The 22,402-nt window shown below is 44.4% G+C and overlaps 1 long non-coding RNA gene across 1 annotated transcript; it reads left to right on the top strand.

The window, feature by feature from the left end:
* The first annotated feature begins 1,082 nt into the window (after positions 1–1,082).
* LOC108797315 lies at positions 1,083–21,660 on the top strand. Its single transcript, XR_001941876.1, has 3 exons — positions 1,083–1,093; positions 2,938–2,940; positions 21,568–21,660. It is a non-coding gene; the product is annotated as an uncharacterized LOC108797315 (long non-coding RNA).
* The last annotated feature ends 742 nt before the right edge of the window (positions 21,661–22,402 follow it).

The raw sequence follows: 22,402 nt of genomic DNA, 5'->3' as shown, positions 1-22,402 counted from the left end.
TGTGCGGATCCGAAAGGTTAGCACCGAATGACAGTATGTGACATTGGGTATTGAATAAACATATCAATACTTTAAAAACCCTTCAAGTGTGTGCCGGTGAATTACTTTTATTTACTATTAGTGTTTTGCACAGCGCCATCCGTGTGGTCACCTGGGCACCACATATACCTTGTGGTTTTGAGACCGTGGCAGTGCGAATGGGATTTGGACTTTGTTGTGAGATTCAATTGCTTGGCGTCAGTTCAAGGTGAATACACCGTGCAATATTCCCCTGCACCTCGTCATCATTATGACCGCTCTTCAGCTTCTTCCTATAGACGAGAGGCTCCTTCTGTGCAAATCCTCATTCACCCTACCAGCCTTCCAACCTGTCAATGCTGTTATTAAAGAGAACCTGTCCGTACAGATCAGGAGCCATTGTTCCCTAGAGATTGACGCCTCCTCAAGTCCTGCATAAACACAAGTACCAAATCAAAGTGGATGTCACATTGCATATGGTGGTACTTACTCTCAGACTGATACAGCTGGGTTCATGAACTGATTCCTATATGCCTTGTTTCAGGGTATAAGCAGCAAGTCCCGCCAAGAAGAAAAACACACGCATGCGCGCAATGAGCATTTCCCATCGATAGTATGTTTCCGGTGTGCAGTATGGCGCACAGGAAATGATGCGCATACGGCGCGAGTTCCAAGAAAAACGTGCCAAAGGCGCACAGGAAGTGACGTAATTGATTACCTCACTTCCCTGTATAAACCGAACCAGCATGTCTCTCAAATTGCTGGATTGTCTTATCAGCTTCTGTCTGTGTTGTGTATGCTGTTTCCTTGAAGATTAGATCACCGTTTGCCTGGATTTTGACCTCGGATTGTTTTTGGACTACTCTTCTGCCTCTTCCTTCGGTACTGCATCTGACCTCCTGGATTTTGACCTCTGCTTGCCTCGACTTTGTTTTCCGGATTACGCTTCAACTTGCACGGTTCCACAACCACTGGCACTCGTGCCACTCGGTGTCTGCCTGGCCTCTGTTACCATCCTCAAAGGCCATAAGACATGAGGTGCAAGGGAAGCCTCCTCAACCATCCCAAGGTACAGGTCTGTGAGAGCCAGAACTTTTGCTTGTTTGTAGGTGACCAAATACTTATTTTCCACCATAATTTGCAAATAAATTCGTTCCAAATCAGCCAATGTGATTTGTCTGGATTTGTTTTCTCATTTTGTCTCTCATAGTTGAGGTCTACCTATGATGCCAATTACAGGCCTCTCTCATCTTTTTAAGTGGGAGAACTTGCACAATTGGTGGCTGACTAAATACTTTTTTGCCCAACTGTATAACGGTGGGTGGATTCACATCCATTATACGTTTATACATTCAGCTTAAACACATAGTTCACACAGTATATCAGCCTCTTTGGAGAGTGATTCATTTTGTTTATTTTGTTTCTCTGTGCTCTCACATATATCTATCACTATTGACACATTGCGTAAAGAAGACAGCAACACATTCCTTATGATTCAAATTGAATTTATTTTATATACATATTTATTCATGATTATATAAATCTGCAGATTTTCCATATACACTGGTTCCTGTCTAAATACACCGTGAGACTTATAGCGCTGCACTACTGACCAATCAATTTCTGAGGCTCCCAAGCCCACGTTTCAGCAGCTTGCAGTTAATCCGTTTTTTCTTCTTTTACCTCCTTCTTCTAATAGCGCAGAATATCTGTTTCTTTAGAGGGCCGCATCTGCCTGATCCAGCCAGCCCGGATCGCATACCGATGCGATCGGGGCTGGCTGGATCAGGCAGACGCTGCCCTCTAATCAGGCATGTTAGAGGGCCGCCCGCTGGGGCCTCCCGAGAATCCCCTTGAGGAGCAAGCGGCCGCCCAATTAGAGAGCCGCATCTGTAGCAGTGCACCAGCAGTACTGCACCTGTGGCTGGGGGCTTCATTTAGCGGGGGTGCGGCCACAGGAGAGCCCCCACTACAAACCAGGGCCCAGGTAGCCCCCACTGACCACCAGGGTAAAGTGACCAGTTTTGTTTTTTTTAAAATTGTTTTTATTAGATTTTTCATATAAACAACAGTACAAAATACACAGTTCCAATTCTCAATTCCCCGCCTACTCAGACACACAAGTGAGGATGTACACAAGTCTTGCTTGTCACTAGCTAGTACTGCAAAAAATGCATCCAACCAGGGTCCCCAGACTTTATGGAACTTTTGAGGGCAAGCTCTATGGATATACGTAGCTGTATACATTGGGAGTTTTTTAAAATAAAATCCATGCAGATTTTAAAATGTCCCATGGAACATACAATAAAACTTTTTTTTTTTTTTTAATACTCACCAGATCCATGGATCAGTTGCGGCTCTCTAATCGGATTTGGTGGCCGCTCGCTCCTCAAGGGGGGCCTCGGGATGCCCCAGCGGGGGGTCCTCTACAGTGCCTGATTGGAGGGCCTCCTGTCGCCCGCGCTGTCAGAAGCTGCATACAGCGAGTGCTGGCTACTACTTAAACCGGCGTGCGCTTTGTGCAGCTTCTGAGAACATATGCTATTAGCGTAGCGGGAGCTATGCAAAATGCGCAGGCGGCTTCCTCGCTATGCTAATAGTGTATCCTCTCCAGGGACAAGGTGAGTATTACAAAAAAAATGTTTTATTTTATGTTCCCGGGGACATAATTTGTCAGGGGATGGTCTCCTCAATCCGGGGACTGTCCCCAGCAACAACTAATCGACTAAGTCGATTATAATCGATGATTGAAAAAAACATTTTCAATCATCGACTAATCTGCTTTCGATTAGTTGACCCTGTTCACGGCTCCACACACCACGCTCCACACCTCCTCCCTGCGGGACGCGGGGGAGAAGAAGAAGGAGGAGCAGGCGTGGGAGGATGACAGCCACCGACAGACAGGCCCGATCTCAGAAGCAAGTTGCTAGAAGACTGCTCTTTCCCACACATGGTGCTCTATAATGTAATGCTGGGATTTGTATTCCTGTATAGCTGATGGTACATTGTGCTGTATATTATACAGAGCAATGTACCATCAGCTATACAGGAATACAAATCCAGGCAATACATTATACACTATATGTATAATGTATTGCTGGGATTTGTTGTATTCCTCTATAGCTGGCGGTATTCTGCATTGCGCTGCGTGTAATATTTTATTGCTGGGATTTGTTGTACTCCTCTATATCTGGTGGTATTCTGCATTGCGGCGTGTAATAATTTATTGCTGGGATTTGTTGTACTCCGCTATAGCTGGTGGTATTCTGCATTGCGCTGAAAAGAGGACTACAAATCCTAGCAATAATACATTATACAGCGCAATGCGGAATTCCACCAGCTATAGAGGAGTACAACAAATCCCAGCAATAATACATTATACAGTGGTGCAATGCAGAATACCACCAGCTTTAGCGGACTACAAAACCCAACAATAGTACATTATACAGCGCAATGCAGAATACCGCCAGCTATAAGGTACTATTGCTGGGATTTGTTGTATTCCTCTATAGCTGGTGGTATTCTGCATTGCGCTGTATAATGTATTATTGCTGGGATTTGTAGTCCTCTATAGCCGGTGCCATTCTGCATTGATTGCTGTATAATTTTACACTTTCCATTTCACTATATTGCACACCACACTTTTTTTTTTACTTCCGCCGCTCCAAGCTTGCTCCTGTGATGGACTACAATCTCAATACAAACTAGTAGGACATCACTGGAGCCATTTTTTTTTTAATCCCGATTAACCAGTTAATCAAATTTAATATTCTGCTAACTAATCGATTTTGAAAATAATCGTTAGCTGCAGCTCTAGAAAAATGGTCACCCTACACCAGGGAGCCCCCACTAACCACCAGGGAGCACCCAGTAACCACCAGGGAGCCCCCACTGCCCACCTGGGAGTTATCACAGAGCCACCACTAATTATTAGGGAGCCACCTCTGCTGCACCCACACACACCCATGAAACTCTCTGGACCCCTGGTGAGAGCCCACACAACCCTCCTGAGACCCTGGAAACATCAGGCGGCGAACCCAGAGCAACACAGAGTATGTAGCTTCATATTAGGTATTCATATTAGCTTCTTTAGGCGTTCCCTGAAGACTCTTCTCTTCAGGGAAGCCTATCCCACCTCAACCTAACCACTGAAACATCACATTCTCAAACAATTCATCCCCACACAGCTACCTCCTCATGTATCATTTCCCCCTCCTCTTTCAGATTGTAAGCCCTCAGGGGCAGGGCCCTCCTTACCATCCTGTCTTGAATTGTATTGTAATTGTAATGTCTTCCTTACATTGTAAAGTGCTGCGCAAACTGGTGGCGCTATATAAATACTATGTAATAATATTAATAATAATTATTCTGCATTGCTGTATAATGTATTGCTGGGATTTGTAGTCCTCTATAGCTGATGGTATTCTGCATTGTTGTGTAATGTATTGCTTGGAATTGTAGTTCTCTATAGCTGTTGGTACTCTGCATTGTTGTGTAATGTATTGCTTGGAATTGTAGTTCTCTATAGCCAATGCCATTCTGCAATGCTGTACAATGTATTTCTGAGATTTATAGCCCTCTATAGCCGATGGTATTATTCTGCATTGCTGTATAATGTGCTGATATTTGTAGTCCCTCTACAGCTTGGAGTTAGTGGCAGAACTACCAGGGTCGCAGCAGTCATACATGCGCACAGCACTGACAAGGCATCCTTCCATTACCAGTGTTTTCTAATTTTCCCCAACCTATACATTTCTCTACCGCGTCTCTTCCAGGTGTGCATGTCATGAAGAAGGGGATCATGAAACAGCTGATTCGGATGACTCGACACCACTGAAAGTGACACAGTCGAGAAAATATATAGGATAGAACACTGACTTTTACACTATCCAGCCCCTCCCACAGCTCACAGCCCAGAAGCATGGACAGCCAGCTGCTGTCTACAGTGGGCAAGAGTGCCTAAGTAGCGGACATGTAGCAAAGTAAGGCCAGAACTATGTAGGGAGCCCAGTGGGAGGAGAGCACCATGACCCAGCCAGTCACCCCTTTCATGGACTTACTAGAAGTCCTCACATCACCCGACCAGTCACACTACCGTTTCATAATTGCCAAAAGTGGCAGGCAGGGGAGGGGAGAAGGTGGGGGAAGAGGCAGAGCGGGAGGGGGGCCAAGTTGCTGCACCATGGGCCTCTGGGTTGTACTTGCTCCCTGGGCTAAAAGTTGCCAGTAAGCCCCTGCTGTATTCAAAACCTACCGGGTGCTGAGAGCTGTCGTTGTGTATGTGTCATTCTAACTGCCCAGTCTGTCATACATTGTTTCTGGTCTGAAGTGTGGCGTGTATTGGTTCTGGTCTGAAGTGTGGCGTGTATTGGTTCTGGTCTGAGGTCTGCCATGCATTCTGCCATTTAGCTCCCTTTCCAAATTGCCTATATTGGTCTAGATTCTGAAATTCTCCTACCAGTTCCCCAGCAATTCATCTTTTAGTGAATTGGCCCACTATTTGAAAAATAGTGTGAAGAAAAAATTTCAGTGACACAAGAATGTTTATGCAGGTGGGGCTTGTGGGAGGGGCTTGTATATGGGCAGAGCACAAGGGGGCCCCATAATCTTGTATTGTATTGTATTGTTATTGAAGGAAGCCTACACTTATCCAGAGTCGTTTCAGTAGTGCAAACATAGTTACCTAGATCCGCAGCTGAGATCCATAATTTAACCCTTGTTGAGCAGTAAGTGTTACAATGATAGACCTTGTGGGAAGTGGATTTCTTGTATTTTAACATTGTAGGGATCACCAAGTCATACCGGCCTCTGTCACTCAAGACCCAGGCTTCAACAGTCATGCCAATAAAGCCAATAAAGCAACCCTGAAGCAGGATGGTAATTCCGACCTTGTAATAGAGGATCTTGTCTACCTGGAAAAGCTGATAGAGCAACTGCCACAAGTTTAATCATATCGGTGTACAACCTGGGTCAGTCCAGAGCTATGAGGATCACCAGAATGCTATTCATCTCGATTCTGTGGAGCAGATAAGAAAGGAGTTTTTGTGGAGGAAATGCACAGATCAGGTTGTACTGATGCCATGGAGCCACCAGAGCATCCACTGCTTCTACCACCTGAAGACCTCCACATGTTCAGTTTGCTGTTGAATCTGGGAGCACGGGACACTATTGTCTTTATATTTCTGCAGCTGCTTCTTCTGTCTCTCCCTGCAGCCACCGCTCAGCTGCTCTCTTTCTCAGTCTGAGAGTCTGCTCCCCCTGGGTGGTGCTGAGGCGTCCCCGATGCTAGGCAGTGGCTCGGTGCTGCCTGTTCCACCTCCTGTGCTTGATTGGCCAGTAGAGCTGTGGTACCCAATTTGAACATCACAAGCTCAGGGTTTTGTGCTTGTGATAGCGTTAAGCTTCCTGGCTCCTGTACCTAGTGCCTTACAAAGTGCTTTGTCTCTGACTGTTCTTATTTGCTGACCCTTGCCAGGTTAACAGATATGCTATAATTGCAGCGTGCCGTGATTCTTGCCTGGATAATGGACGCACCACTAATTGCTGCCTGCAATGACCTGTGCCTGCATAACAGATACGCTACTGATTGCAATCTGCCATGACCCTTGCCTGGATAGTGGAAATGCTACAGGTTGTCACCTGGAAGAGCCCAGGAGTAAAAAGAGAAGGGGGTTTTTCTTCCCAGCTTATAGCCTAAGTGGGATTACTTGACTTTTTTTTTCGATCTGACATGTTGCACCTCAAGCATGAATAACATAGATCTAATACAAGGCAAAACCTTGAGCACTCACAAACCAATTGCTGGTAGCAGGAGAGGTCCAAATGGCTGGAGATTATCAGGCCAATGTAGGAGGCAGCAAGGACTAACCAGGGTGAACCTGCATGTCTCTTGCGATAGGGAACAGTGGTTGGAAGGTGCTACTTCACACTAAATGGCAAATGCAAAAGAGCGCAGCCTGCGTATGTGTGACACTCCAGCTAGTGACATGACACTCAGTTTCTCAATATTTTAACTTTTTCCGTGGAATCCAACAGAAAAAAAGGAGTAATAATGGTATCCAATGTTTCTATTCAATGAAGTAGCTCCTATAACAACAGTAAAATAAAAAGGAATAAAAAGAGAATACCTAAAAAGTCTTGGATTTGTAAGTTCTGAGAGTCCAGTTCAGTGCACAAAAGATTGATCTGTATGGCTCTTCTCCAAGCAAGGTTTCACAGATTCTTTGCTGATATAGTATAGTCAAAGCGCTATGACCGGAACCTGGGGTGCTGTCCCACTTCAGCCGGGGGGAACTGTAGAACTGGAATACAAAAAAGGACAGAAGGGCGCCCAACCTAGTGCATATTATTTTTTATTTTAAAAGACACAAAAGTAAGAGAGCAAAGGTACTCACAATGGTAGGTCAAATAACACCTTGTATAGAAGATTTCAAAGAAATAGCAGTTTCAGGACTGCAATCAGCCTGTGTGCCACTGTGTTGTGGTGTCGTTGACGTGTTTCCGGGTCATGCCCCCTTCTTCAGAACGTGACCTCAACCACCTCGTTGTTCCCTTAAGTAGGGGGATAGACCAATAGCAAAAGGATATGAAAATGGAGTTTAGTTCAGCTGGGTCATAATAGATCAGGCTGAGCGACGTATGCAAGTTCCGCCTCGAATGGGCGTTTGGCATTCCGGCCAATCCGGAACCTCAAATGATGGTATATACCCCCGTGACTCATAAGATATGACAACCAATGGTTGTTCAGCCATGCCCGATGACACGGGCATATGTGAGTCACGTGGGGGGTGTGTGTTTGAGGAAAGAAAGGGCGAAGATCTGCATCTAAATATACGGATTTACAAGTCCGATGGAGAGCACAACTCTAGCTCTGGGGGTTGAGGTCATGTAATGATGAGCATAATCAGTCATAAACTGCAACCATGAATTCAAAGCACATGATTAAAATTGTTTACAAATCTGACGAATCGGTAATAAAATATATATAAAAGAGTAAATATAAATTCATAAAGGATCAATCATTATCAGCTACTTGGAGCAAGGATCAAATGCTAGCTTTTAATATACATGTAGATAGCTAAACTAGCATTTTGTATACATATATATATATATATACATGCACACAGTATGCAGGTCAACTCACGACCCATATCACATTATGTTTGTGATCTCCAGTGGAATGCATGATAATGCATGGAAATGCATAAGATGCATAGCAAGGCAAAAACATAAATTATAAAAATGTATATAAAAAATGTATATAAAAATATACCATACACTTATAGAAAACCATGGAACATGTATGAACAATACAAGAATCATCTCAGTATATATGTAAAAATTGTATATGCTGTATACCTATGTACTAATGAACTGCTGTCTGACATGGTGAAACGAAGAACACGTGTTTTTGTTTAATTTATCCATTGGAGTGTGTGGTACTGTGGATTTAAACTGGAAGCGAAGGGATTGCAATGGGCCTGTATGTAATAGAGGTTGGAATGGCTGCTTCAACTATTGCAAGTGGATTGCTGGTATTGACTGCTTTGTTTAGTGACAGCAATAGTGTCCATAAAAAATGGGGTCAGTTTGCAGTTATCCCATATTTATTCATTGACGTGGAGATATATAGGCATATATATACCAGTGTACACAGACACATATCTATAAAAGGATGTGTATGGAAGACTTGAACTTATTGTAGTGGTCCATGCAAGTACAAATAGTAATGGGCTGTATAGCAAACCCAATAATAAATAATGATATTGGTATGGAATACTTGTGCATGTATCATGCATAGTAGATCAACCCAGGAAGTTTAGATTGTAGTACATGCTTAGTGTGTGGGAAAGGTTTGACCTAGCAGTACTATTAAGTCAGATAGCAGGTTGCGTGAAGTGAAGGGCAAACCAGGTCAATCAAAGTGATGTGGCTAGTTCTAGGCCTTCATTCAGACTGTTGGGATATAGGCTATTCAGAGAATAGATCCAAAAGGATTCTCTATGACAAAGTCTCTTGAATCTTATCCCTTCATCTAAGTTTTCTGGGATAGCTTCAATCCCAAATACTTTCAATCCGGTGGGGTTGGACTTGTGTGTTTCCAAGAAATGCCTGGGTACAGAATGGTCGTCTACTTTTTTTGAGGATATTCCTCTTATGTTCTCCGAATCTAACCCTGAGTGTTCTAATGGTGCGCCCGATGTACAATTTCCCACATGAGCAGAGGATACCATAGATCACATATTGTGATGGGCAGTTAATGAAGTTTTTGATAGGGAAACTTCTTCCATTAGAATTTTACACTTCTTTTTTCCAGTGCCAAAGGAATGGGCAGGCTCCGCAATTGGCAACATTGCATCTATAACATCCTACTTTAGGTCTAAGATTTAGGTCTAAGACCGGTGAATCGAATGTCTGGGGGTGCCAGAGGTTCACTTGGCATTTCATAGCCATCCCACAGATCTTCAAAATCTTTGAGGGCTGACTGGTCTAGGATCTCTATTGATTCCACAGTTGATGGTTGTATTTGTCTAGCCTTTTTCGACAGAAAGTGGCGATGCAGTGTCAGCTTGCGTATGTACCTATGTAGATCCAAGAAGAGAGCAAAGTCATTTGGAAGGGAATTTGGGGCGAAACTCAGACCCTTCTGGAGGACTAATTTTTCTGACTCATCTAGGGAATGTGAGGAGAGATTAAATATTTGAATGGTCCCATTAGAATCGTCATTACGTCATTGGATCATATAGAGCCCTTGGACCCACGTGGGTCCAAGGGCTCTATATGATCCAGACCTGGAGTGGACGCAGCCCCAAAAAAGGTTGTTCCCTGTGTGCGTGAAGATGCTAATGGGGCGCTAGATGTGTGTCTACGTTTAGCGGGCAAAGTGGTAATGCTTTCATGTTCAGATTCCTTTAGTTTATCTGTGTAACCTCTGGAGGCAAACTGTATTGTGCGGGCTCGCATTTGGTCATTCTTATGGCAGTCCCCCAAGGGAGATTGTTGGGTCCTAATAGGTGGACCTCTATTCAAGATTTCTCTATTATGCCGTTTGGAACGATTAAATGTTTGTCCAATTTCAGTAAAAACTGTAAGTATTGGGGTGTCCTCTCCTACCTCGAGGAGGAAATTGGACACGAGATTTCGGGTTAGAGAACCCCTTATCTCCCCCTGATGTCTCCCGTGTGAAATTAATGCCAGATCTGGAGGGGTTTGAGCGATGGGAATTGAAGTTGTTTTGGGTTTTCTTCCAGTTGAAAACCTTTCCCTCTTTAAAATCTCCATGATCCCTCTCATATTTATTTAATTTTTTATCCATCAGATTATTTTCAAAAGCTATAATTTTTTCATGGATAGACTTGTCCCATACCGGGAATTTAGGATGGCTACGATAATGATTGAGCTGTTCATTAATCGAGATGATCTTTTCGTTAATGGGTTCAAGTAGTCTTTCTCTCTGTGTGATTATGAGAGATAACCACTCCCTAGAACATGTGAGGGCTAATTCATCCCATTTAACTTTAAGATCTTGCAGTCCTGAAACTGCTATTTCTTTGAAATCTTCTATACAAACTGTTATTTGACCTACCATTGTGAGTACCTTTGCACTCTTACTTTTGTGTCTTTTAAAATAAAAAATAATCTGCACTAGGTTGGGCGCCCTTCTGTCCTTTCTTTTAGATTATTTGCTGATGTTAATGGGGAACATCTTAGAGCTTTGGTGTTATGAACTTCTTGATGTTGTGAGTGTCCTCCTTCTTGGTGTTAAAACAAGAGCCTACTTAGCTGCCTTTGCAGCATCTTTTTGTCAGCCTTCTAAGGGGTTTAATGGAGCCAGACCATAAGGCAAGGGGTGAGAAGATGAAGCAGAAGGGCTAAGCCTTTACGATGCCCTTCACTGCTCCTCCCAAACTGTCAGTGTTTATTTTAATATTCATATTTCTCTAGGATCATAAGCTAGTCCTAAATAGGTTATGGATTATTGTGTTTAATTAAATTAGCTTCTAATCAAGTCTAAATGTCGTAGGTGTATGACCTATGGTTGGCTCAGTAGGATTAATGTGGTTTGTTAGGCCTCTGACCATTGTAACCCGTCCATGATTGATATGTACGGCTTTGTCTTGATGAGACACCGCTATCTGTGTGATTAATTTTACAATATCACTCTCCAATTCCAAGTTATGAAATTGGCTTGATATTGGAACTCAGTTTTATGACTCAGTGGGATGTGAGGTCACCGGGGTATTTATGCTTACTAGACCCTATGTGGTTACTTAAATCTGTCAAATGCTAATTTATTGGTGATCTGTAGGGGATTATTGAGCTGGGCAAAGCAATAACCATGATTTTAGGGATTTATGAGGCCGATCATAAAAATATCACTTAAACCGATTCACACCAGGTCCATGGCAAACTCTATATAAACAATCAGGTTTTAGTGTTTCATTAAGGACCATAAAGATCACCAGCCAGATTCACAGAAATCTATTTTTTGGAATGTGGAGATGCTTGGCAAAATTGGGGCAGCCTGAGGTCAATTGAACAGCTGTGTGAAGTTGGCACCGCATGTTTGTAAAACCTGAATAAAAATATACCATTCGTTTGTGCCGCGTTTGTGCTGGTTTGTGCCGCAAAAAACAGCGTTTGTGCCGGTTCGGTTTCTGAGATATTAAACATTCAATTTAATGCAAGCCCCGCCCACTTTGCACCCCATGTTGCTGAATTTTAAAAACAAAGACGCCATTCGTTTGTGCTGGTTTGTGCCACAAAAATAAACGTTTGTGCCGCTTTGGTTTCGGAGATATTGTGCGTTATAGTTGCTGTAACGCCGCCCACTTTGCACCCCATGTTGCTGAATTTTAAAAACAAAGAAGCCATTAGTTTGTGCCGCGTTTGTGCTGGTTTGTGCCACAAAAATAAACGTTTGTGCCGCTTTGGTTTTGGAGATAGGGTGCATTATAGTTGCTGTAACCCCGCCCACTTTGCACCCCATGTTGCTGAATTTTAAAAACAAAGACGTCATTCGTTTGTGCCGCATTTTTGCCACAAAAATAAACGTTTGTGCCGCTTTGGTTTCGGAGATATTGTGCGTATAGTTGCTGTAACCCCCGCCCACTTTGCACCGCATGTTGCTGAATTTTAAAAACAAACACACCATTCGTTTGTGCCGTGTTTGTGCTGGTTTGTGCCGCAAAAATAAACGTTTGTGTCGCTTTGGTTTCGGAGATATTGTGCGTTATAGTTGCTGTAACCCCGTCCACTTTGCACCCCATGTTGCTGAATTATCAAAACAAAGATGCCATTTGTTTGTACCGCGTTTGTGCTGATTTGTGCCGCAAAAATAATTGCTTGTTCCGTAGTTCTTTGAACAGTTCTGTTGTCTTCGGGTCTTTCTTCCTTTATTTGTGTTTATTAACAAAGATTCTCAATTTGGAGTATTGCTGTTTAATCTGACCACAATGCTGAAGTGGCAATGTTTCTGGGAGAATTTGCTCTCGTTCCCTCTTATTTTGTTCTTCAAATGTTGGTACTTCTATACATACCCAAAATATCCGGAAGCAAAATACTTCTGTATACATGTACTTTTTGATTCAAAAGTAATATAATAAAGCTTTTTGTACCTATCAATGGAATTATAAAACTTTGTGGTACACAAAAGAAGAGATGTGACTTAGTGCAGAGGTCGCCAACCTTTCGGACCTCAGGGACCAATAAATTCAGAATTTTTAATCCTGTGTGCACCTTACTATAGAGCTGGTGACGAATTGATGAGTGCGTTTGTCATGTGTTTTGCCTTACAGTAGCAGAGATCGCACGCCTTCCATACACCTTGCGATTATCATTCGATCGCGGGATTTCCCGCGATTATTTTTTAGTAGCCAGGAAATGTCACGGAACACCTTAATCCAATGATTTGGAGGGGTGTCCCAATACTTTTCGTAATATAGTATATACAGGCCTCAAAATTTCCACTCGCCCCCTCGCAATTGGCAATTTTTTTGGGGGGGGACGCGAGTGGAATGTCAGTGAGGGGGTGCGCCGCCGGCGGGACCAAGGATGAGACACTACCGGGACTGAGATCACTCGCTTCTGTTCTCTCTCTTTCTCGGCTGCTGCAGCTACAGAGTGGACGAGAAGAAGAGAGAACTGAAGCGAACGATCACCGCGGCGGTAGTGTTCCATCCAGAGCCGGCACTAGCTCTCTGCGCTCTCTCTCCTCCCGGCCGCTGCAGCTTCAGGTCCACGAAGCGGCACTCAGAGAGGTGGCTCTGATCACACCTGTTATCGCTCCCTCTCTCTCCTTCCAGCTGCTCTGAAGCTGAAGTGGCCGGGAGAAGAGAGAGGGATCGCTCAGCGGTGTGAATGTGATCAGAGCATTATTAAAGAGCCCCCCCTCCCAGTCCACATCTTTTGGACGTTATTAATCTGAGTTGACCCACTCAGTATGCCCGTCGCTTGCGGCCATATTGAGTGGGACACTCATATTAATAAGGTGCTGCATTAGTCTGACCCAGGGGCGGACTAAAAAAGGCCCCGGGGGCAGGGTGGCAATTTCCCCCCGGGCCTCTCTGATACCTTTGCAAACGCCAAGCACTTCATCTCCCCCCTCTCGGCCGCAGCAGAGCGACCAAGAGGGGAGAGATTAAATGCTTACGGTGGCAATGGGGGGCGTTTGCAAAGGTATCAGAGAGGCTTGGGGGGCAATTGCCACCCTGCCTCCGGGCCCAGTCCGCCCCTGGGTCAGACTAATCCAGCACCTTATTAATCTTAGTGCCCCGAAAGCTGTGGACTGGGAAGGGGGCCCTTTAAGACTGCTGTGACTTTAAGACTGCGGTGGCGGGGAGAAGAGAACAAGAAGCTGGACTGCTATCGTCTGTGCCCGCTTCGATTGGGCTCCTTGGCGGCCACAGCAGTTTCCTCCGCCCACCTCAGCTGCCATTGGTGGGAGAGGAAGACTGCCGAACTGCAGTTGGCCGGCTTCTGCTGCGCGGAAGAGAGAGCACCTGGAGCCGGCTGGACGTGTAGGAAACCTCGCTGCTCCCCCCACCATCACCAGAAGAAGAAGTAAAAGCAACTGTAAGTCCCTGTACTTTCTTTCTGCAATGCGTTACATACTGACTTTTCAGCACTGCCCCATCCACCCCCGTGCCTCCCCTTCCCCCACTCTAAGCCACTATTACCTGGCTTCTCCCACTTCATGCCTGCTCAGTCCGGGTACTGACGAGATGCCCCGTCTCCTGCAGAGCCCGCACTGTACTGAGAGCCGCGCATACCTTGTGACAGCCGCTGTTTGAGTCAGTGAGAGGCAGCCCCGGAGCCTCCGTGCCCATTCAATGACAGCCCAGCCTGCACGGCATCAGAGGAGCCCGGGGACCACCAACATTTTCTCTTGGACCACAGCAGTCACCGGTTGGCGACTGCTGACTTAGTGCATACACACCAGAAAAAAAAAATATTTACTAACATAGATGGTTTTCAAAAAAAGCAATTAAAAAAGAAGTGACTTATATAAGAGAATGTGCTGGAGTGTTGTTTTGCTTGGTTAACACCTGGTTTAAACTTTTGTTAAAAGAGAACTATGACAAGTGGCGGGACTACCACCATAGCGACCGATGCGGTCGCCATGGGGCCCGCGGCACTGGGGAGGCCAGGATCCCCGCTACTCTCCTCCGCTTGTATGGGCTGAGGCAACGGGTAGCCGGGAAAAAAAATGGACGGCGGAGGAGCCGCTGCTGTCCTGAAACTGACAGGAGGACAGGCGGGGAGGAGAGCGGAGCCACTGTCCTCCTGTCAGTTTCAGGATGACAGCGGCTGTGTGCGAGGCTGAGCGGAGGATCGGTAAGTATCATTGATATTTACTGATCCTCCATGTGCAGCACAAACACTGGAGTGTTCGCGTCAGTGTTTGTAAATAACTGGGGACACATAGTACTATGTGTCCCCAGTTATGAATGAACAGGAGGTGATTTACATCACTTCCTGTTCATTCATGAATTTTCAATGGGGTGAAGCACTCAGTACAGAGGCTCCTCCGCATTGAGAATCTGCTTGATAGTAAATATCTTACTATCTGCAGTTTGTGAATGAATGGGAAGCCTCTGTACTGAGGGCTTCCCATTCACTGAGACCTGAGGCTGCAGAGAAATAATAATTCAAAAATAAATTAAAAAGGTGTAAATAATAAAAAAAGCACAAACCCCCCACCCCCACACACACATAACATACACGTGCACCATATTGTGGTGAACACCAGGCAAATGTGCTGCAGTGCGTTGTTAGAACGCATTGCAGTGCATGATTTTTTTCTTTTGTAAAAAAACATTCATTTAACTGTGGCAGCGCATGACAAAGCTTTGTGACGCATTGCCGTGCGTTGTGATACCTTGTGTTGTAATTAAATATACGCAGGTATCATTTTATCACAATACAAACACCAACATCGCGCAAAAACCATTTATAACATAAATCCCTTATTTACAGTTCCTTCATAACCCCCTTTCCTCAGCTTGGTTTGGTGAGGCAGTATTAAAGTAAAGTGTTAGGCCTCATTCAGGCGCCATTCACACCAGGGTGGAAGCGTTTCACCGTGGTTTCCGCAGCATTTTTGGCTGTTTTTAGTCGCGCTTCAGCACTGAAACGCAATTAAAAACGCTCAAAAACGTGCTGTTCAGCGCATTTCTATTAAAATGGGGGCGGGGGTTTCGTTGGGGGGGGCCCTTACAACATTTTGCTATGGGGCCCTGGGATTTCTAGTTACGCCCCTGACTATGGCCCAACTTTTTTGGCCTTAGTTCTCTTTTTGGTCACAAGAGGACATATACTAAGCATATGGCGAGCTACTGCCCACTATATGCTGACAATGCAGAGCCACGCTGCAGCCAGGACAGATCCCAACAATACTGTCGAGATCCACCCTGCCACCTGATTGACAGCTGGCTCTGCCTCACTAGAGCTAGAGCCAGCTGTGCCCGGCCCCTCCCCTGTCTAATCCTCCAGTCAGCGCTAAAGGATCAGAGGGGGCATCCCTGCAGGGAGAGGATCCGGAGGGGGGAATCCCTGCGGGGGGTGGCAAAAATACACATATTAAGTAAAACATCATGTACAATATCCACCAAATCAACGCAAACCGGGAACAAATAAATCTAGTTGTATCTAAGATTTAATAACAAGGTGTAAAGTCAGTGTGTTTTGCAAACATATAACGCACAATATCTCCGAAAACAAAGCGGCACAAACGTTTATTTTTGCGGCACAAACCAGCACAAATGCGGCACAAACGAATTGCGTCTTTGTTTTTAAAATTCAGCAACATGGGGTGCAAATTGGGCGGTGTTACAACAACTATAACGCACCATATCTCCGAAACCAAAGCGGCACAAACGTTTATTTTGCGACACAAACGAATGGCGTCTTTGTTTTTAAAATTCAGCAACATGGGGCGCAAAGTGGGCGGGGCTTGCATTACATTGAATGTTTAATATCTCAGAAACCGAACCGGCACAAACACTGGTTTTTGCGGCACAAACCAGCACAAACGAAGGGTATATTTTTATTCAGGTTTTACAAACATGGGGTGCCAACTTCACACAGCTCAATTGAACAAATTGAAGGTTGCATTCAAGATGAGGGAAGAGATAATTTCATAGTTAATATTAATGTGCTCAAACCTCATTACCGTCACACCTCGGTCACCCCAGGGGCTGTGCCAGGGCTCTGGACCTGGGAAGTGCTCTGTGGCTAACACTGTACAGTGAACGAAAAAGGAAATACATGTTCTTGCTTAGCTATATCATCTCTGTGCAGTTGCAGGAAAAGCTCCACCCTCATTGCCGGGCAGTGTGACCATGATGGGGGATTTGAGTCTGAATATTGCAGAATAGAATTTGTTTGTTTCCCCAGTCAGAGCACCTGCAGGTCTTCATTTAGAACTGACAGGTCCCTCCACTTTCCAACATATCTCTGCTAAGCCTTTTATGACTGTCGTAATTAAAGGCATGGCACTAGGCCCTCCATATATTATGAGTGGACAATTTATATCAACAAGTAGGTCCGGGAGATGCCGTGACCCAGGTGACCCTCACATTCTCTCTAAAAGTCATAAAACCTGAGGTTGAAAATCAAGTTATATTTTATTAGTTTGGAATTGGGCGGGGATAGGTAAACTAAAGGTTCATCCTCCGCCCGTTTGCCCGCCCAACCCTGCCTAGGGGCTGGCTCCGGGACACCCTCCAAAAGGGGCTTATAAAATACTCTGTGTTGGCAACTAGAGAGGCTCTTGGTTTTAAACATCATCAAGGAACTAGAAGTCTGAACATTGCAGAAGAGTTCCCCTTTAATCTGCTGAAGTCTGCTTGAAGAAGAGCCCTGCAGACTTCCACTTTGCTTCTTGGACTCTGAACTCTGTCAGAACTCACAATTCTAGGACTGTTGAGTATTCTATTTTATTCCCTTTTATTTTGCTGTTGTATATATATTGTGTCTTTTATTACATCTTTTTCTGTATATTTTCTGCACCGTTTCTTTTATTAAAGGACGATATTAAAAATCGTTAAGCTTATCTCTACGCTCTAAATACGAACTTAAAGTATCCTTGCTCTTTGAAGAGTGCTACTGTATAGTGAATCCTGTCATATTTCTGTCTAAGAGGACAGCTGTATCACAGGCATTGTTTAAGTGTTTTGAATAGTCGCAGCAGTTGCTGGGCACGGTTCGTATTCCGGAAAATACATGGTGGCAGTGGAAGTTTGTGGGTAAAGGGTTAACTGTGGAGTTAACCAACCCTGGTGACGATCGCTCTCAGTCTGCTAGCCTAAGATTGTGTCCTGCGAGCTGGGAAATCCCTGCACAGGGTGAGGCTGAGAGAGGTATCGCCACATCCTTGTGACGCTCACGCTCGGATCAGACTTGTGTATGGTCACGTGGGATTGACGTACAGCGGGTCGGGGCCGGGTGTACGCCACAGGCAGCATAGGACATTATGGGGCCAATATATAAATCTTCGGTCCAGCCATATGTTGTGCGAATGTCAGTTGCACAGCATCCCCCCCACTAGATGGAGCCGAGAAGCATAGGAAATTCTTCTTAGCTCCATCTAGTGGTGTGATATTAGTTAATATATGTACGTGCAAAACATCACACAGAATGCACCTCCTTTGCTAAGCAGCCAAAAGGCTAGGCAGGGAAGGAACAACCCTCCAGATACACTCTATGTTAGTAGGTACTCTGATCTGAGGAACAGGGGAATGAGAAAGGGTTGCATTATTTTATGATTTGTATTTGTTTTTGACACCTGCATACTTAATGCTATGGATTTAAATGCTGTAGAATGTTATATGCAACTTGCCTGCCCCTGTAGGGATCAGTAAGGTGGCTATTCCTGGTTCTGGTAACCTTAAAAAGAAGTATGCTGAATCCTCTATCTTTTAAGCATAAATATAGAAAACAAAACAAACTTTTTTTAGGAATAAAATCGCATTATCATTCAATAATTTAATCAGGAAAAATCTGAAGTTCTCCTGAAACACTCTGGCAACGTTTGTCCACAGGGTTCTGATTCATTAGTTTTCCCCAACATAATAATTACCAGTGTAATGCATCCAACACATTAGACATACGGGTAAGGATGTTACTGTGCAGAGACTTTGTGATAATATTCAGCATCAGGCTATTTTAAGAGGAAAAAGGCCAAAAAACTAGCATAGGCTTCCCCTCTTAAAAACACCAGTCCATGTGCCATAGGCAATAGAAGAGGGGTCAATCCACGGTTAGGACATTTTTATAAAACTTACCTGCTAGTGAGGTAAGTTGTTGACTTGGCTGCCCTAGGAAATTTATATCACATTGTAATTTTAACTTCACTTGCATCAGACTCATAAACCTTGCCGCTAGGGATTAGTGAAAGTTAGTTAGTCTTTATTTACCTGAAATCTCAGTAAAATTGGAAGTCAATGAGACAGGTAAAATTAAAGTTGGCCACCCACAGCTTGAATTGTGTCCATTCTTGCTGTCAGATTAAATTCAAGCTGTGGGTGGCCCTGTAAGCAACACCCAATTTGGCAAAAGTCTATTTTTAGCATGGATGGTAAGTTCTATGGTTTCTCTAGTCCAGCACCAAATAATCTAACAGTTTTTGACCAGCTTAAGGTGAATTTGTTTGATTTTTGTGTTTTTATGCACTAAAATGTTTTTGTATGCATTTTTTACTAAACACATGGATTTGATAAACTGTTGCGCTAATATCGTGTGATCAAAATTGCAACTATCACTATTTTATTTTCTAGGGTCTTTGCTTTTGGAAACAATACAATGCGGGGGTTTAAATGTAGGCCTAAAATGTACATTTTAACATGTGTGCAAAAAAACGCAACCCAGCTCTGGCAGCGAAAGGGTTAAGGTGGTACCTATTCACAAAACAAGAAAATGTTTTATTTGTTAACATTAATACAATTTTATCTTAGTTTTAGTAAGAATTTTGGAGGTTATGTTGTGTTTTGATGTGCTTATGATGATTTAATTGTTTTTTATTGAAAGTTTTGATAAACATTTGCTCAGCTACCATGGGATATGCAAAAACAGTACTACCCTCTTTTAACCCCTTAATGCAGGGATGGCCAAACTGCGGCCCTCCGGCTGTGGTGGAACTACGAATCCCATAAGGCTTTGCAAGATTCTCACAGCCACAGACATGACTCCCGGAGAGATGCTTCATGGGATTTGTTGTTTCACCATAGCTGGAGGGTCGGAGTTTGGCCATCCCTGCCTTAATGTAAGAGAAATCTCAGTGCCTGAACTCAGTTTTTCTACTTTGTCATGTGTTGGTAAAACTGTAAATATATTTGCAACTAGTTGGTGTATCCAGTGAAATGAACCTGTTTTTGTTCAGAACAAATTGGGCCTTTATTTGTGCGGTAAATATTAATGAATATCCTTGATTTCTTTATTATCAAGGGAAAAACAGTCCAAAATAGTAAAATAATTAAACACATTTTCTATACTTTAGCTTGATATTTTTTGCCATTTTCTTGACCCGCCACCAAAAATATTCTTCCACTCCTGACATTCATGTCAATTCTACATACCAGTATGTGTGTGTTTGTTCCTTGTACCTGTATCAGAGCCCAGAACAGCAATGTGCATTTTGCTTTTTTATCCTACCTAAGTGCTTTAAACCACTGAAACCAACACTGATTGTTGGATCACGGCCCGCGTCCCGGCCCCGAATCGGGCTCCTGTGCAGAGACGCACACGAAGACACCGCCAGGGGGTTAACTCAGGCCGCGCCGGTGGGACACGCCCGTGCGTCACGGCGGGACACGCCCCCATGCGTCGCGGTGCACGGCCGATGACATCAGCACGCCAGCTCTGCCCGATGATGTCACCCGGGCTATATAAGGAAGCCCAGCAGCCTCACTCACCGCTGAGTGATCTTCAGCCAGTACCTGGATACCTGCTCTGCTCCCTGATACTCACCTGTGAATAGACCCCGCTTGCTACTTGACTACTCTTCCTGGATCCTGCTCCTGTACTTCGTTTGTTACTCACCTGTGTATTGGCCCGGCCTGTTGATTTGGATATTTTATATACACTGCCTGCGCATATTAATCCGCTGCGCTTAAATGCACGCTGCATTCAGTTCTTTCTGTATAAGGGGTGAAGTACTTCTTTAGCACCAGAGAGAGTCAGACACGATGCTGGTCCCCCCTTAATCTCCTAACCTCCAACGAGAACATATTTAATTTTAACAGCCTTGTTTCATAGTTTAGGTCCTCAAACCCCTTAATTAGTTTTGTTGCCCTCCTCTGGACTTTTTCCAGCTCAAGGACATCTTTTCTGAGTATTGGTGACCAAAACTGGACCGCATGCTCCAGATGTGGCCGAACCATTGATCCGTAAACTGGCAAAATTATAGACTTGTCCCTGCATTCCCCTCTTAATGCAAGACAGTACTTTACTTGCTTTGTTTACAGCAGCCTGGCACTGCAAGCTATTCTTCAATCTGTGGTCTATGATGACCCCCAAATCCTTCTCCGTTTCCGACTTCCCTAGTGGCACACCCATAAGAGTATAGTCCATTTGCCTATTTTTAACTCCAAAGTGCATTACCTTGCATTTATCTACATTGAATTTCATCTGCCATACAGTTGCCCACTCCCCGAGTTTATCCAGGTCCTCTTGTAATGTTATAACATCTAAATCCATGTCTATTACCCTCCCAATTTTCATATCATCAGCAAACACTGAGACACGGCTACTTACTCCGTCCCCTATATCATTAATAAATAGGTTAAAAAGCAGCACAGAACCCTGGGGTACGCCACTCCTGACCTCCGCCCATTCTGAGAAGGTGCCGTTTAGCAATACTCTTTGTACACGTTCCTTTAGCCAGTTTTCTATCCACGTGCACACTACTTCATCTATGCCCATAGCCCTTAGCTTGTATAACAAGCGTTTATGTGGCACCGTATCAAATGCTTTTGAAAAGTCCAGATATACTACGTCCTACGTCCACCGGCCTCCCTCCATCCAGATCTCTACTTACCTCTTTGTAAACAGTCCTCCCCTATGAATTCACAGAAACCCCCCTTGGACGCTAAAAGAATATTAAGAGCCATCTTTTCCTGCAATACCAGAGTCTTCATCTGTCGTTGTTCCTGGGTGACAGCTTCTACGGTTTCATTGAACATCTCGTCTACAATAGAGGAGAAATTTTTCAATCGCTTCATAAGCTCGATCCCCCATCCATTCCAAGCGGGGAACCATGCCCAAGCCTGATAGTGGCTAGAGAACAGTTCCCTACGAGCTCTCCCGGACATCTTTACCTTCCTACGCACCATCAGATCCTCTCGATCGGCTGCAACATAAGATGCCGGAACAAGCTTCACTAAAGCACATGAACCTCTTGCATTAGGGGGAATTACCTTATAAGTGGCGGAACCGCACAGGAAGTAATATGGGGCTGTCAGAACAGCACATGAGGAATTTCTCTGACGGTCTCGGGCACTAAGTAATAACATGATAGACTGAGGGATCGCCCCTGCAGTCTGAACATCGCACCCTTCTTTCCAACAGATATAATCTGGTCTATGAGTGTTACTAAAGAGATCGGGGGTTTCATTAGTAAGGTTGACTGTTATACCTTTCTCACAACTGGAGGATCCCACAAATTTATCCCCTTTACCGAAGCTGATGTTGAAGCATACACGCGAGCCCAGGTCCGCATTACCATATTTTCAAGTACTGTTTTTGATTTTCTTTTTTATTATGATGCATGCCTTGCCAGACGATTCTGCTCTTACTAGCAACCTCCGCCAGCTGGCGTCCCGCCGTCGCCATGACAGCCAGTGATGCCGCCTATCCAATAGCTCTATTGTTGCCTGGGGGCATGGCC

This window comes from Nanorana parkeri, unplaced genomic scaffold (assembly GCF_000935625.1).
Source record: "Nanorana parkeri isolate BGI_ZX_2015 unplaced genomic scaffold, ASM93562v1 scaffold1259, whole genome shotgun sequence".
Taxonomy (NCBI): Eukaryota; Metazoa; Chordata; class Amphibia; order Anura; family Dicroglossidae; genus Nanorana; species Nanorana parkeri.
Note: the sequence above shows the minus strand (reverse complement) of the source record. Positions and strands in the feature narration are given on the sequence as shown.